This window comes from Rhincodon typus, chromosome 29, assembly GCF_021869965.1.
Source record: "Rhincodon typus isolate 14 chromosome 29, sRhiTyp1.1, whole genome shotgun sequence".
NCBI classification, from domain to species: domain Eukaryota; kingdom Metazoa; phylum Chordata; class Chondrichthyes; order Orectolobiformes; family Rhincodontidae; genus Rhincodon; species Rhincodon typus.
In genome coordinates, this window is record NC_063360.1 from 14,366,111 (window position 1) to 14,366,671 (window position 561).

Genomic DNA, 561 nt, shown 5'->3' on the forward strand with positions numbered 1-561 from the left:
CACTGATCGTCACTGCCCACTGATCATCATCACCCAGCCCACTGATCATCACTGTCCACCCGCTGACTGTCACTGTCCACTGACTGTCACTGCCCACTGGCTGTCACAGTCCACCCGCTGACTGTCACTGCCCACCCGCTGACTGTCACTGCCCTCCCACTGACTGTCACTGTCCACCCGCTGACTGTCACTGTCCACCCACTGACTGTCACTGCTCACTGACCGTCACTATCCACCCGCTGACTGTCACTGCCCACCTGCTGACTGTCACTGCCCACTTCCTGTCACTGCCCACCTGCTGACTGTCACTGCCCACTTCCTGTCATTGACCACCCGCTGACTGTCACTGACCACCCGCTGACTGTCACTGCCCACTCCCTGTCATTGACCACCCACTGACCGTCACTGTCCACCCACTGTCTGTCATTGCCCACTGACCATCATTACCACCAACGATTGACTATCACTGACCTGCCACGGACCATCACTGCCCACTGATTATCACCATCCACTCACTGACTGTCACCATCTACCCACTGACCATCACTGACTGTCACCATC

The 561-nt window shown here is 57.4% G+C and overlaps 1 protein-coding gene across 1 annotated transcript in view; it reads right to left on the bottom strand.

Moving 5' to 3' along the window:
- Positions 1-561, bottom strand: part of fbn2b (fibrillin 2b) — a 193,163-nt gene that overhangs the window by 46,960 nt on the left and 145,642 nt on the right. The window lies entirely within an intron of this gene.